Source organism: Rhinoraja longicauda, chromosome 11 (assembly GCF_053455715.1).
Source record: "Rhinoraja longicauda isolate Sanriku21f chromosome 11, sRhiLon1.1, whole genome shotgun sequence".
Lineage (NCBI taxonomy): Eukaryota > Metazoa > Chordata > Chondrichthyes > Rajiformes > Arhynchobatidae > Rhinoraja > Rhinoraja longicauda.
Genome location: NC_135963.1, coordinates 31,408,703 through 31,422,950, shown reverse-complemented (window position 1 = coordinate 31,422,950; position 14,248 = coordinate 31,408,703). Strand labels below are relative to the sequence as shown.

Sequence of the window (14,248 nt, the reverse complement as noted above, 5' to 3'; positions counted from 1 at the left end):
AGTAAGGTGGGTCTAAAATTGTCGCGCTATTATGTACCATTTTGGCTGTAGTTCAGGGACAAACAAACAAAAGAGAGTTTTAGTATATAGATGGGAATTTATGTTGATGTGATCACAAGGATTGGTGCCATTTCATTTAATATTTGCAAAGAAAGGTAAGTACCTGGAAGTGTTTCTGTGATGGAGGAAAGGGCATTATCAGGGATTTGATTGTGCAAAACAAGCCTCCTTTATTAGATTCAAATGAAATTGTCTTTCAGCCTTCTATCAGCTGCTGTTACTGTTTATCTACCTGGCTGACTGCTCTTAACTATTCTTGGCCAACTTCTTGATATTCCTCAGAAACAATTCTGAGCAAGACCTTGCAAAGAAAGGCTGTGAATCAGATCATCTTAAGAAGATCATCATAAGAAGATGATCTTGAAGAGTTGCCCTCCCCCTGATCTACATTGACCACCGAGCTCCACTGGTAGGATGCAATTGGGCTGTTCTATGATTATTTGGGTAGGCCTTCATTATTGTAGTATTGTCATGAGAAGAATAAACAGGTGTCAGAGACAGTGGTTCTAAAAGGCAGCATTGTTACCTAGCAACCACAAAAATGCTTGCACTGAACACTATGGACTTTGCACTACTAAGGTTGCAGTACATACTTTAGCATGCACTACCATGTTCTGGCTTATCTACGATAACTAGGTTAATGTATATTCATTTGTTGTGTTGTTGCATTATAAAGTGACTATGAAGTTGCAGCAAGTAAAAACTTCATTGTTCTGGTCACAGTGCATATCACAATTAAACGTGCGTAGAGAGGAACTGCAGATGCTGGCTTATACCGAAGATAGACACAAAGTGCTGGAATAACTCGGCAGGTCAGGCAGCATATCCTGATAATTAAATTCTCTTGACTTTTGACTCTTGACCTCAATAGTCAATAGTCAATTTATTTGTCACATACACATAAATGTGTAGTGAAATGAAAAATTACCCGCAGTTCAACAATAAGACCAATAAGAATAAGCAATAAAAATGCAATAACACATACAATCATAAACCAACACCAAACAAAAGAAACATCCATCACAGTGAGTCTCCTCCAGTCACCTCCTCACTGTGATGGAAGGCCAGAATGTCTTTTTCTCTTCCCCTGCCGTCTTCTCCCGCGGTCAGGCTGTTGGAGTTGCCACGTCGGGGCGGTCGGTGCTCCCGACATTGAAGCGCCGCACCAGACGGTGAAGGGTCCGCGGCGGGCCGACCCAAGCCCCACGATTCGGGGCGGGCGAAGACGCTGTCGTTGCCGCTGCCGGAGCTCCCGATGTCGGCCCCCACCCAGGGGCCTGCGGGCTTCCGACGTCCAGGCGTCCCGCGCCGAAGCCTCCGGAGATGAGTCGCAGCCGCTCCCGCAGCCTCCGAAGGCAGCCAGCGCCGCAGGAGGTGAGTCCGGGCCGCGGGCTCTGCAAACCAGAGCCCAGGTGGTCCAAGCTGGAGGCCGCCAGCTCCAGGTGCATGGCCGATGGTAGGCTGCAGCGGGAACGGAGACACGACACAGAAACAAAGGTCGGGTCTCCGGTCGGCCCCCCCCCCCACATAACACACAACCGCAAACACTACATCATATTGAAACTACAATTAAGACAAAAACAACAAAAAACACAAAAGACAACGGATTGCAGGCAAGCCGCAGCTGCAAGGGCAGCGCTGGCTGGTCCACGCTGTGGAAGAAATTGTGAATGGTGGACTGCCGCAAAGCAGAAGCATTGTGGTGTTTGACCACCAAACAACACGAGCGGACTGTGGTTCCTTAGAAGCCAGTTGAGTATTGAGTGACCAATAGACTTAGTGTCATTAATAAAACTCACAAAGGAAGCATAAATAATCCACAATGTTAAAAAAAGTAGAGTATTCTGCTAAATGATATTTACACCTCCATGCTGCTGCAGATCTGACTGTCCACTATAGAGTCTCTCACATGGGTGAAAGCGAAATACAGACTACCTCTGAAAAATAGCGACTCAAAATCTCTCTTCCTCCATCGGTCAATGTTGCTCCAGTTCCATTTCCTCCCCATTCATGTCCGGTATGCTTCTGTTTGGAGGCCCTGCATGATTTGCCCAGGAATCCTCCCATTGTGGACTTGGAAGCCGTCAAATTTATTTATGGCAGATAAACACAATACAGTTTAGAGGTTCCAAACGTTATCATATAGGCACTGGCAATTGATAGCAGATATTGTGTGGGAAGGAATTACAGATGCTGGTTTAAACCGAAGATAGACACAAAAAAGCTGGAGTAACTCAGTGGGTCAGGCAGCATTTCTAGAGAAAAAGAATATGTGACTTTTCAGGTCGAGACCCTTCTTCAGAACCTTCTTGTAGCAGATAATGAGTGGGCCAACTCAAAGTCATAAAGAGACCACAGTAGATTAATTGCAATGGAGTCTATTTTGGAGGCAGAGAACAATGTTTGCTAGTATTATGGATCTGATCTTTCCAAGAGGAACACAAATAATCTTTCTTGGCCTTATAACATCCTTTGGTTCCTACTTGTCTATCCACGTTGTCCAAAAACCATAGTAGTGTTTTTTGCTCAGTTTGAAAATGGGGCCTCTAGAATTCTGCCCCCATGGCCGATCAACTTCTTGTTAAAGCGAGAACTGAATCACTGAAATGAAGTTAGATGGCTCAAGTCACCCTGGAGAACCTTCAGGTAGCAAGGGCAAGTTTTCATGGTACCTTCTACACAGAGGCTGCCAAAAGATAACATCAACTTCAAGATAATTTAATTCGTCTGAAGAAGGCATTTGGCATGCTTGCCTTCATCAGAGAGGATTTTGAGTACAGAAGTTGGGCCGTCTTGCTGCAGCTGTACATTTGGTGAGGCCACATTTGGAGTATTGCATGGATTTCTAGTCACCCTGCTGTAGGAAGGATGCTATTAAGCTGGAAGGGGTGCAGGAAAGATTCACAAGCATGTTACGTGAACTTGAGGGCTGGGATTATAAGGAGAGGCTGGATAACCTGGGACTTTTCTCCCTGGAATGTAAAAGGCTGAATGTGCAATTATAGAGGTAAACAAAAGGGGAGCTAGGGGAGATTTGCCGCCTTACAGTGCTTGCAGCGCCGGAGACCCGAGTTAAATCCCAACTGCGGGTGCTGTCTGTACGGAGTTTGTACGTTCTCCCCTTGACTGCCTGGGTTTTTTTCCAAGATCTTCGGTTTTCTCCCACACTCCAAAGACATGCAGGTTTGCAGGTTAATTGGCTTGGTTAAAGTGTAAAAAAAATTGTCCCTAGTGTATGTCGGGTAGTGTTAGTGTGTGTGTGTGGATCGCTGGTCGGCACGGACTCAGAGGGCCGAAGGGCCTGTTTCCGCGCAGTATCGCTAAATTTTTTTTTTAAATCATAAAATCATAGATAAGATTAGGGGAGTCGAAAATCAGAGGGCATCTATTTCAGGAAAGAGGGGGTAGATTTAAGAGACCTGAGGAGCAATTTCTTCATGCAGATTGTGTTTCTGGAATGGGCTGCCAGAGAAATCTGTGGAAGTGGGCAGTATAGCAAAGTTTAGCAAGCATTTAAATAGGGACATGAATAGGAAAGATTTTGAAGGATATGGGCCAAATGCAGCCAAGGTGACTGATTCACTCAGCTATAAAACCTGGTCGGTATGGACGTTATGAGCCGAAGAGCCTGATTCTTTCCTGGGGATACCACAACTCTCTGTCTATTTGCTTTCCACCATATAGGCTGGTTAGAGCAGTCACACGGAACTGTGAAATAGTGCTTGCATTGACAGCTGCAGGGTGGAACAGTGAGCAGGGTGGAATTGTTCATCTGGTCTTGTTCACCACATTGGGCAAGATGGTGGTAACACATTCTAGTCTGTATAGCCCGGTAGGAAGATAGCCAACATCCCACTGCTATTTGCTTCAGCTAGACTGTACAACCTTTGTCTCCCTTTCATTCTTATTGAAAGATATTTTGAAAACAAAAGCATAATCTCCTGTAATTTGAAACTTTTCAGAATAAAGCACAAAAGTCCTACTGGAACTTTATCAGCCACATTTTCATTTTCATTTTAATGTGAGAAAACGACGGATTGTAAATTGTTAAATATACAGATCCTTTTCATTTGCTTCCACGTTCCATGTTCACAGAACCTATATTGGAGTTGCGTGCATTATTTAAAAAATAAGACAAAGTGCTGGACAGCCTTAGCTCAGTGGCTCAGGCAGCATCTCTGGAGAACATGGATAGCTGACATTTCGGATCGTGACCCTTCAGTTTCTCGTGTCAGCATTATTTTTTTATTTGAAAACATCAGTTTGGTGATTTGATACATTTTTAGACTGATTACCAGCAGCTTAGTTACGCACACAGTTGATTTAAAGTGATTTGCATTTGACCACATTGTAGTTTTGTTTCAGTTCCTTTCCTGAAACTTTCAGCAGCAGCTATTTCGATCTGCACAACTTGTAAGCATCAGAACTGTTGCTATGGAGTAAAGGGCATGTCCAACTTAGGAGATTTTTTAGGCGACTGCCGGCGACTGTCATAGTCGTAGCAGGTTGCCGAAAAACCGGCGACTGAACCCCCCCCTACGACAATGTCTACGACAAGCTACAACAACCCACCACCTCGTCGACGTCAAGCTACGGCAAGCTACCAACAACCGGCGACCCAATCCTCGCGACTTAGGACGTCCACCTACGACCGCGCCTACGACAACCTACGACCACACAGGTGACAACATACGACAACTGAAGTCAACCTACATCTACCCGTGACAAGCTATGACCCTGTCAGCGACAACTGAAGACAATTCACGTCATTTTCGCCTCCGGTTTTGACGCCGGTATCTGTCGCCAGTTGACGTAGGTTGACGTAGGTAGTCGCCAATGAAATTAACCGAAGTCAGCACCGGCGACAACCTATGACAGCACCTATGTCAGGAGACGTCAATCTATGATCACTAGGCGTCAAACCAACAGTTGCCAAAAAATGTAAAACATTTCAAAATCCAGCGGTGACCAGAAAAATGCTACGACTCTTTGAAGACTACTCACAGCCATACAGGCGACACCCCGGCGACCGTGTGGTGACAGCCTAGTCGCCTGTAGTCGCCTAAAAAATTGCCTAAGTGGGACAGGGGCTTTACACACCAATAAATACAGAGGACCTCCAGAAACGTCATTCATCCATTCATTATTAACATTCTGTAATATTCCCCAGCAACATGTAGACCACTATGGGTGCTGGCATTGATTCTAACGTTCAGAGACCACTGGTTTGGATTGTTTTGGTTCCAATACAGCAGTGGCTACCCGAGTAGTTATAAAATACGTGAATTATCAAGTGACTAATTTATTTCGTAATGAAATGCAGCCTTCAAAATATAAGTGAAACCCACAAAACCATTCAGTGTAATGTACTCAATGTTGTTTCTTACTTGAAAGCTGTAGTGTAGACCCTTGGTCACTGACCACTGTGTCCAAGTAGCCTTTCTTCATGCGTGAGTCATGATGTTGTTGTTACCAGGCCATTCCTTCATTCGGAAACCTCTGCTAGACCTGGCCTTGCAGGTTGAAGAGTAGAGATTAGAGATCTGCTTGGTTTTAAAGTTAAAACCCAACCTCAGCCCAACTTTAGCTCGAGAACTTAGCATTTTTAAAATATATAACCAAACCCAAACTTGACAGTTTGGCCTCAGACTGGGTTATCATCCCTGTTTCGACCAACCATCACCTCAATCTCAGCTGCACTTTCTTCTTGCAATCATTATTCTGATCAGGACATGGGTGTGTTGCTACCATGACCAGTGTTTATTGCCTATCCTAATTGCCCTTCAGCAAATGGTAGTGAGCTACCTTCTTGAAATGCTGCAGTGCTTAGAACATAGAACATAAAACAAAGACTGTCCCTAATTGTACCATTGTCTTTCGAATGCGAGTAAATCTCAACCAGAAAAAATCCTCTCCAACAGCTTCCCTACCACTGACGTAAAGCTCACCAGCAAAGAGGCAACATTGGCTACCCTCCAAGACCTCTCCTGTGGCTAGAGAAGATACAAAGGTCAAGAGTGTTTTATTGTCATATTTACAAAAAATTCCTACTTGCAGCAGCATAACAGGCTTGTAGACACAGTACTTAATAGAGAACATAATAAACAAACAAAACCAAAGTTCAATAAAAGAAAAGAAATGTAGTACAAAACAAAACACAGCTCCAAGTCCCGAGTGCAACCTAAACAGTTGTAGTTCAGAGTTTAGTTGGTTCATAGTGTTCAATAGCCTGATGGTTGTTGGGAAGAAGCTGCTCTGAACCTGGAGGTTATGGTTTTATATACGATCCGATGGCAGGAGTAAAATGAGAGCGTGGCCAGGGTGGTGTGGATCCTCGATAATGATGACTGCCTTTTTGAGGCAGCGGCCTCAACAGACCCATTCAATGGTGGGGAGGTCAGTACCCGTGATAGACCAGCTTGTGTTCACCACATTTTGTAAGTTCCTTCGTTCCTGGGCATTCGAGTTGCTGAACCAGGCCATGATGCAACCTGTCAATATGCTCTCTTCCATGCACCTCAAGTTCAAGAGAGTATTCGTTAAAATATCAAATCTACTCAATCTTCTAAGGAAGTAGAGGTGTTGATGGGCTTTTCTTATAATTGCATCAATGTGCTGCTTCCAGGATAGACCTTCAGGAATATGCACGCCCAGAAACCTGAAGGTCTCTCTCCATCGCCAACCCCCGATGGAGAAAGATTTGCGGATTCTCAGTCTTCCTCTTCTAAAGTCAGTAAGTCTGACATTGAGAGCAAGGTTGTGGTTCTGGCACCATTTATGCAGGCAATCCATCTCCTCCTACACTCTGATTCATCATTGTCCCTAGTTTGTCCAACAATGGTGGTGTTGTTGATTAATTTTAAAATGGAGTTGGAGCTGTGTCTGGCTACACAGTCGTGGGTATAGCGTGACTAGAGCAGGGGGTTGATCACACAGCCTTGAAGTGCCCCTGTGCTGCTGGCTATCAAGAGGGAGTGTTGATAATTCATACTGATTGTGTTCCGTTGACGAGGAAGTTGAGGATTCAGTTGCAGAGGGATGGGCAGAGACCCAGTATCTGAACTTGGTACCAAGTTTGGAGGAGATGATGGTATTGAATACTGAGCTGTAGTCTATGAACAACTGCCTAACATTGTCCATGGGTCCAATGTTTTTTTTAAGTTTTAACAGAACCCATACGTTATACATTTTACATTCCTTAGTAAACAATAGTCCCTGACCTATAACTTCGATTATACACGTATTGTTCTGTATTTTCTCCCCTCCCCCCCACCCCCCCCCACCCCCCAGTTCAAAAGAAGGAAAAAGAAAAAGCAGAAGAAAGAAAGAAAAAGAAAAACCTGGAGTCCCGAGGGAGTCACTTCCGAGTAATTTCTTTTAAAATTCTTGTTAGGTATCAAAGCAATCCTGAATTTAACTACTTCCTATTCTTAATCCTAGCTTTGCCATGAATGGGTTCCACACCTTCAAAAAGAAGTCATATCCATTTCTCAGATTATACGTTACTTTTTCTAATGGGATACAACTCCGCATTTCTGCATGCCATCTTTCAAATCTTATTTCATTTTGTTCTTTCCATGTGACCGCAACACATTTTTTTGCTACTGCTAATGATATCATGGGTCCAATGTTGAGTGGAAAGCCAACAAGATTGTATCGCCCGTTGATCTATTGTGATAAATTGTAGTGGGTCCAGGTTCTTGCTGAGGTAGGAGTTGATATGTGCCATAATCAACTTCTCAAAAGCACTTCATCACCACAGACATTAGTGCCACCGATGTGTGATCATTGAGGCACATGACCTTCGGCTTATTGGGACGAAGGTATTATTGCAGAATGTCTGTCTCATCCTCCAGTTTAGAGCAAAAGTCCATTAAAGCCTTTTGATGGCCTTATCGAGACTTGAATGTGTGACTCTGTGTCATCAGCGGTGAATGGCCGAGATCTAGTCGTGAGAAGTTGCTGACCTCCTGGTTCATTCAAGGCTTCAGGTTGAGGAACACTCGGATGTTTTATTGTGGGAACATATCCTCCACACATTTTGTTATGAAGTTGGTAACACCTGTTGCATATACGTTCGTTGTCGAGTCCTTGAACAGTCTACCGACAGCAAGCAACCCCGGCGTTGTTCCTCTGCCTCCTGTGATCAGTTCTGTGCAGTCCACACCGCTGGGGCTGTGCACTTCAGTCACTGCCTATATGCTGGAAGAAGGAGCACAGCCAAGTGGTTGGATTTCCCAAAGTGAGGGCATGGATGGAGCGATGGGCATCTTTGACGCTGGAATACCTTCGAAGGTAGCCCTGTGCTTCAGTCTTATTTGCAGGTTGCCCAGTCAACCGTGTTTCCGGACACGATGGCGGCCTCCTTGGTGTGTTTTCTGGCACTGTATTCACAATCCGCTGTTAGGTTGGGTAATTCCCTGCCATCGGGGACCCCCAACAATCCCCAACTCATTGGCCCTCGGGAAATCACAATAACATTAACTAATATAAACAGACTGGCAGCTTGTTAGTTACAGCACTAATTTGTGCTGTTTCTTTTATCCAAACAAGTTCAGCACAGTTATATTTGACCCTTTGCTGTTGTGCTGCTGATAAAATGTCGCCACAGTACGACGCCATTTAAAAAAACACTTTATCAAATCTTTATCAAGGCCTCTGCAATCTCCTCTTGCCTCTCTCAATAACCTGTGATAGATCCCATCAGGCCCTGGGGTTTTAGCCATCCATTTCAAATGACTCAACACCACTCCTCCTTGATCTCAAAACTGCCCTTGCATGTTAGTATGCCCCACACTGATCTCACTATCCTCCTTGTCTTTCACCTTGGTGAACACAGAATTCTGGTAAAGGTACTTCTACAGTGCTGTTAGGTGGAAGATCCAGGATATAAGCCAGGTGACAATGGAGGATGGGTGACATATTTCTGATTCAGAATGGTGCGATAACTTGGAAGAATCCTTGGGAGAGCCCTTATACTTCTTGTCAGTTTCGGACACACATTTGGGAGGTGCTGATCGAGTAATTGTCTGACACTTCCTAGATGGGGCACTCTGCAGCTGCTGTACATCAGTAGTGGAGGGAACCTGGGCTTTGCTTGGATGTTAATCTGCGGTAAACCCGCCCATTGTAAAAGCAGATGAACACTGTAAAATTGCTAGAGCAGTGCTAATGACCATCAGTTTCCATTTTTCACCCTCCATGGCCTTTATCACCTGCCTGTTTTCAATAGCCTATACCGAGAGGGCTGGACATGGAGCACAACTACTCTTTGCCAGACGATCCTTACTGCGCATTGGAAGATCGGTGAGCTGTTTGAACCAAGTCCTACCTAAGTAAGTGCTCATTTTGCTATACCCCTCTCTACCCCTCTCCCCAAGAAATCATAAAATTATAGTCATACGGCATGGAAACAGTCCATTCGGCCCAACTTTCCATGCCAACCAAGATGCCCATCTACACTAGTCCCACCCACGCACATTTGGCCCATTTCCCTCTGAACCTTTCTTATCCATGTTTTGGTCAAATCTTCAAGTGTCCTGATGCAGTATTGGTATTAGTTTATTCTTGTTATGTGTATTGGGATACAGTGAAAAACTAATAGGTGGGATAGAGATGGAGGAAGGCAGAACATTCTCTTGTTTTACTCAGTCATACTGGCAGCATCTCTGGAGAGAAGGAATGGGTGACATTTCGAGTCAAGACCCTTCTTCAGCCCGGAAACGTCACCCATTCCTTCTCTCCAGAGATGCTGCCTGTCCTGCTGAGTTACTCCAGCATTTTAGTTTAGAGATACAGCGCAGAAACTAGCCCTTCACCGCACCAAGTCTGCACGGACCAGCGATCCCCGTATACTAACTCTATCCTACACACACTAGGGACAATTTACACATATACCAGGTATACAAACTCAAGCGAATTAAGCTACAAACCTGGACATTCTTGGAGTGTGGGAGGAAACCGAAGATCTCCGAGAAAACCTATGTGGTTACATGGAGAATGTACAAACTCCGTACAGACAACACGTGTAGTCGGGATTGAACTGGGTCTCTGGCGCTGCAAGCGCTGTAAGGCAGTAACTCTTGTGTTGCGCCACCGTGTCGTCCAGATTTTGTGTCTATCTTCGGTGTAAACCAGCATCGGCACTTCCCTCCTGCACGTTCTCATGTTTTAGTTCCTTTATGCCAGTGAAATTGTATACCAGATCCACTGGAGTTAAAAATCTACATCTGGAATCAAAAATCCAAACACTTGAAAACAATTTTAAATAAGCTTGAATAAAAACAGAAAATGCTGGAAATGTTTAGCAGATTAGGCAGCATTTAAATGAGCGTGATGGGTGTTCATTGTTTATGTTGTCTGCAGATTTTTTTATTTCAGAGAGTAAACTTTCATCTCTGTTTGGATTAGATTTGAATTTGAGAGCCAATCGCAAAAGAATATGTGCAAGAAATTAATTCTTATGAGGAAATGTTAATAATTTTCCGGCCATCTATCTAAAAATGTTGGATCTACATCACATTTTGTCTGCTACCATGGCCACCATGCCAATAGTTCAGCGTCAGATTTTGGCAGCACATAGACATTTAATGTTTTGGTGGTTGCATGACTCAACTGGTGCATCTGTACAATGTAAGGAAGACTGATAAACAACCTTTATTGATGATACGCAAATGACATGACAAAACAAGCAGTAAAAGGATAAGTCCAAGTCAGCACGGATTTATGAAAGGGAAATCATGCTTGACTAATCTTCTGGAATTTTTTGAGGATGTGACAAGTAAAATGGATGAAGAGGAGCCAGTGGATGTAGTGTATCTAGACTTTCAGAAAGCCTTTGATAAGGTCCCACACGGGAGATTGGTGAGCAAAATTAGAGCACATGGTATTGGGGGTAGGGTGTTGACATGGATAGAAAATTGGTTGGTAGACAGGAAGCAAAGAGTAGGAGTAAACAGGTCCTTTTCAGAATGGCAGGCTGTGGCGAGTGGAGTGCCGCAAGGCTCGGTGTTGGGGCCGCAACTGTTTACCATATATATTAATGATTTGGAAGAGGGAATTAGAAGCAGCACTAGCAAGTCTGCGGATGACACAAAGCTGAGTGGCAGTGTGAAATGTGAAGAGGTTGTTAGGAGGTTGCAGGGTGACTTCGACAGGTTGAGTGAGTGGCCAGATGCATGGCAGATGCAGTATAATATAGATAAATGAGAGGTTATCCACTTTGGCGGCAAAAACAAGGAGGCAGATTATTATCTCAATTGTGTCAGGTTAGGTAAGGGGAAAGTGCAGTGAGACCTGGGTGTCCTTGTACACCAGTCACTGAAAGTTGGCGTGCAGGTACAGCAGGCAGTGAAGAAAGCTAATGGCATGTTGGCCTTCATAACGAGAAGATTTCAGTATAGGAGTAAAGAGGTTCTTCTGCAGGTGTATAGGGCCCTGGTAAGACCACATCTTAAGTATTATGTTTAGTTTTGGTCTCCTAATTTAAGGAGGGACATCCTTGTAATTGAGGCAGTGCAGCATAGGTTCACGAGATTGGTCCCTGGGATGGCGGGACTATCATATGAGGAAAGATTGAAAAGACTTGGCTTGTATTCACTGGAGTTTAGAAGGATGAGAGGAGATCTTATAGAAACATATAAAATTATAAAAGGACTGGACAAGCTAGATTCAGGAAAAATGTTCCCAATGTTGGGGGAGTCCAGAACCAGGGGCCACAGTCTTAGAATAAAGGAGAGGCCATTTAAAACTGAGGTGAGAAGGAACTTTTTCACCCAGAGAGTTGTGAATTTGTGGAATTCTCTGCCACTGAGGGTAGTGGAGGCCAAATCACTGGATGGATTTAAGAGAGAGTTAGATATAGCTCTAGGGGCTAGTGGAATCAAGGGATATGGGGAGAAGGCAGGCACGGGTTAATGATTGTGGACGATCAGCCATGATCACAATGAATGACGGTGCTGGCTCGAATGGCCACCGCCTGCACCTATTTTCTATGTTTCTAAGCACAAGCTTGCAGCAAAATCTATTTGCAAAAAAACAGAGACAAGGAAATACTCAAATAAGTTCACATAATTTCAGAAAAAAACATTTCATCTTCTTTTTGGGTTTCCACAACTGGGCAAGGATGCATCACATTACAAAGCACACAAGAGAACCAAAATTCTCTCGCTTATCTTAGAACCAAAGTTCTAAATTTAAACTGATCTAAACTTCAACGATTTTTGTGAGATATGCTCGGTCTTTCTAACAGTAAACTCCATCATGTCAACATCCCCCAGCATTGGTTGAAGTCGCTGCAGATAAGCCACGAAGAAACTATTCTTAGATTCAGTTAAGGCTTGAATGCTGATTGTTGTACGCAACATCAAAAACAAGTACATCAACTGTCGACCTCCCACATTTGAAAGACATCACGTACCATATGAATGCTAACATTACCCAATCTTACTTCACCATCACCTCCCAAGACCTCTCCACCTCTTTCTCATGGTCATGCTACGTCCAACGTCCAATACCCTTCAAATCTAAACTGGGGTCTGAAGCCATTCCTTAGCCTCTCCCTCAGCCTGTGCATTGGTCATCCATGTATTGATCATATTTACCTCCTGCATTCATGCATCAAGCTTCATCACTTGGGTGAGGACAATTTGACCTCATGTGGCACCTTTAACTGAAAAAAAATTGCTTTGCAGAAGAAAATGAATGCTGAGCCAAAAAGGGAAACATCATTAGGAGTGACAAGAATGTTCTTAAAGGTCGGCGATAGATTTTAAGGAAAGTTACAAAAGTGGGAGCAGGAAATAGTTGAGAAATAAATTCGAGAACGTGAAGGATAAGATGCGTAAAAGTACACTCACTAAGGGTGTGAGGCGGATGATATGATACCAACATTAGTGAAGCTGGGTTAAGTGCAGGTTTAAAGTCTGGAGGAAGAAGCATAGTTACGATCTGGGTGGATCACGAATTTGAGCATAAAATTTAGAGACATTCAGAAACTGGGACTCAATGCAGCAATGTTAAAGGTGATCGGTGACCAGGGTGCCAAGTAGATATGATGTGGGCGTCGATGAACTAATGTCTGCAGAGAGTGCCAATAGGATGTTGGTCTGCAGAGAGTGCCAATAGGATCATTGGTGAGCAATGGAGCACAGTCAGATCCAGAGGTTACTGAGCACAGCTGGAACTCCAGCAGCTGGTATGTTCAGGGCAGTCAAACATTGAAGGTGGTTAAAGGAAGTCTTCTGGATGGAGACAATGTGGATTAAATATTAAAAGAAAATATAGATAAATATTTGAATTACTTCACCTAATTAAATATTTCATCCCGAAACAAGCCTTTTTAATACTTTTGATTTAAGAATGCATAAGCTATCATGTTCAGAATAATGAGAGTGATTTGAATAATTTAATCAAATATGGAAATGGGATCAGAGTATCATACTTCCTGTTGTTTTTGACAGCACTTACTTTCAGAGAACTTTGTATCATTTTCAGATATCCACGTTTTGTCCATGATGTCGTTCTACTGCAACAATGAAAATAGCTAAGGTGATCAATCCATTCACTACGTTATAGTTATCATTGCTCACATTTTCCAGATTGCTGAGGAAGATGTTTAAAAATTGTTTCATTGTATTGTATGTTTCATTCTCACAGTTTGGGCAACAAAGGAGATGAAGGATCAGTTTATCAAGCTGATGGATTTCAGAATAGAAACATTGCAGCAGGTATCAACATCCTTTGTTTCATTAAAGTTACTATAATGTTACTACAATGGTTTCTAGTCTTATTCCTTTCCAAGTATATTTTCATGAAAACCAGGGGTACACCAACCCATATGACTTCAGGAAGCGAAGCGGTACATATACCCCCATGTACATTGAGGGCACCAAAGTAGAGATGGCTAAAAGCTGCAGTTTGCTAGGAGTAAATATCACAAGCAACTTGTGTTCAGGGTGATAGCCTTGAGCAGCCCCAGGAAGCATTCGCAGGAACAAGAGCACTACTTGCATCGGTGATGAAAGATGTTGTTATATCATTATATATGGAGGAATGTGTCACTGACAGTACACCTGTGCCTGGAATCTGATGCAGACTGCAACCTTCCCCCCATTGACGAACTGTACACTGCAAGGGCCTGGAAGCGAGTGGGCAAGATCATCTCTGACCCCTCTCACCTTGGCCACAA

The 14,248-nt window shown here is 43.6% G+C and overlaps 1 long non-coding RNA gene across 1 annotated transcript; it reads left to right on the top strand.

Annotated features, from left to right (window-relative positions):
• The first annotated feature begins 9,293 nt into the window (after positions 1–9,293).
• Positions 9,294–13,790, top strand: LOC144598091 (uncharacterized). Its single transcript, XR_013547822.1, has 3 exons — positions 9,294–9,395; positions 13,555–13,608; positions 13,717–13,790. It is a non-coding gene; the product is annotated as an uncharacterized LOC144598091 (long non-coding RNA).
• The last annotated feature ends 458 nt before the right edge of the window (positions 13,791–14,248 follow it).